We start from the raw sequence: 1,943 nt of genomic DNA, 5'->3' as shown, positions 1-1,943 counted from the left end.
GAAAACACCGAATCGGATTGGCCGAATCCGGATGGCTTCTTTCAGAATCCGCTGTCTGTTCCTAGGCTCGCCAGCAAGTTTAATATCAACCCGCTGGATGCCGAGGTTTTTTTCTGACGCACATTTTCCTAAGATCGGAAAAGTGAAGCATGTGCGAGAACTACGCTCACGCGGCATTGGATATACTCCTGGCTATAAAATAACGCGGAGATGTAGAATATTAAATTTCCTGTCTGATGGTGTAAATGTAACTGCAAATATTAAACCAGTTTGAAAAATAGACACTGCTGTTGTCCGAGAAATTAACCTGATTTGAAAAACAAGAAATTTCTCCGCTTTTTATCGAACACCGATAAAAGTACTGTGCGACGATTTCTTTTTTTTTAGCAGCTTTACGGAAACTGTCAGCGAACAAAATACTGACTAATATCTAAAGATAAATATATATCAAATGAAGTTATATGCGTATGTATAACGATATAACTTCGATGCAAAAAATAGCCAGCCGTAAATGACGAAAAACTGATTTTCCTCTATGACGTCGGGGCAGAGGTTACACACGTACAAAGAAAAGGGGGCATAACTCCGCTATGCTTAGCACTAGTTTATTGTAACTCAGGTCAATTGGTGAGAATTAGCTGTGGGTAAGGACAATACATTTTCGTGGTGTTTTGTTCACAAGGAACCAAAATATTCCAACACAAAAATCGATATTGAAACTGTATTAGTTTAGGTATAAAACAAACAAATTATGAAATCGTACTTCATAAAAAACGAAGTAATAGCGAAATGGATGGCCCTGTCTAACCTATAAATTAGTCCTAAGATTCCAACATTCTCCTGATTGTTCATGTGTAATTTGACTAATGTTGCACCATTATTAATGAAGCACTATCCTTATCTTCAAATGTAATGAATTACTTTTACAAATGACACCCTTCTATTTGACGTCATAGCTGGTTTTATATCTTTCACAACGTCGGAGGAAGACGACACTGGTATTTTGATTAATAGATATCTCCCCTAATTTTGGTTAATGGTATGGAATTGCGGTCGGGTAGTCTAGTGGTTAAAGCGATCGCTCGTCACGCCGAAGACCCGGGCTCGATTTCCGACATGGGTACCATGTGTGAAGCCCATTTCTGGTGTCCCCCGCCATGATATTGCTGGAATATTGCTAAAAGCTGCTTAAAACCATACTCACTCACTCACTCACTCACTCACTCACTCATGGTATGGAAAATGCCGATGTGTTTAAACGGAATCTGACGCTTTTTCGACATAACATAAAATGACTGCTTTTACCATGTAAATATTGCCTTGAATAGATAAACAACTAGCTAGTTTACCGTGTATCTTTGGACTAGACACGCACCTGTTTGGCATCAATTTTACGTTATCAAATACTAAAAAGAATATTTCAAAACAAACAATGTATATTCAATATTGGACATGTATTTGTTCATTATTATGTGATTGTTTCCCTTCATCTTGTCTCAGAATTATACAATAAAAGATGCGAAGAAAGCTCTATTGGAATAGAATTATCAGGATAATCGTATAAGGTTCGACCAACGAGGTACATGGCACGGGTTATATTTTTATACTTTTTACAATACTTAGAGAAATAAAGTGAACAGTTTAATATCCTGTGTTCACAATATTTAGAAAAAGATGACCCCATTGATTATATAATGCAAAACGATAGGAATAATACGTTAATCGTTTAACTAACGCGCACCTGGAGAATCGTTAGACATCTCTGTTCTGAATATCAAACGACATTAAAAAAACAATTCAAAGACCAAGACAATTCTTCTAGAAATGTGTGCATGTATTTTAACGAAAAATATTATCATATAATTTTGTTTAAGTAATACAGATCTATTCAGATTTAGTAATAAAATAAAATGAAACGGTTATTCATGGGCATTGTTGAAATG

This window comes from Haliotis rufescens, unplaced genomic scaffold (assembly GCF_023055435.1).
Source record: "Haliotis rufescens isolate VD_foot unplaced genomic scaffold, xgHalRufe1.0.p SCAF_14, whole genome shotgun sequence".
Lineage (NCBI taxonomy): Eukaryota > Metazoa > Mollusca > Gastropoda > Lepetellida > Haliotidae > Haliotis > Haliotis rufescens.
This window is presented reverse-complemented; position numbering follows the sequence as displayed.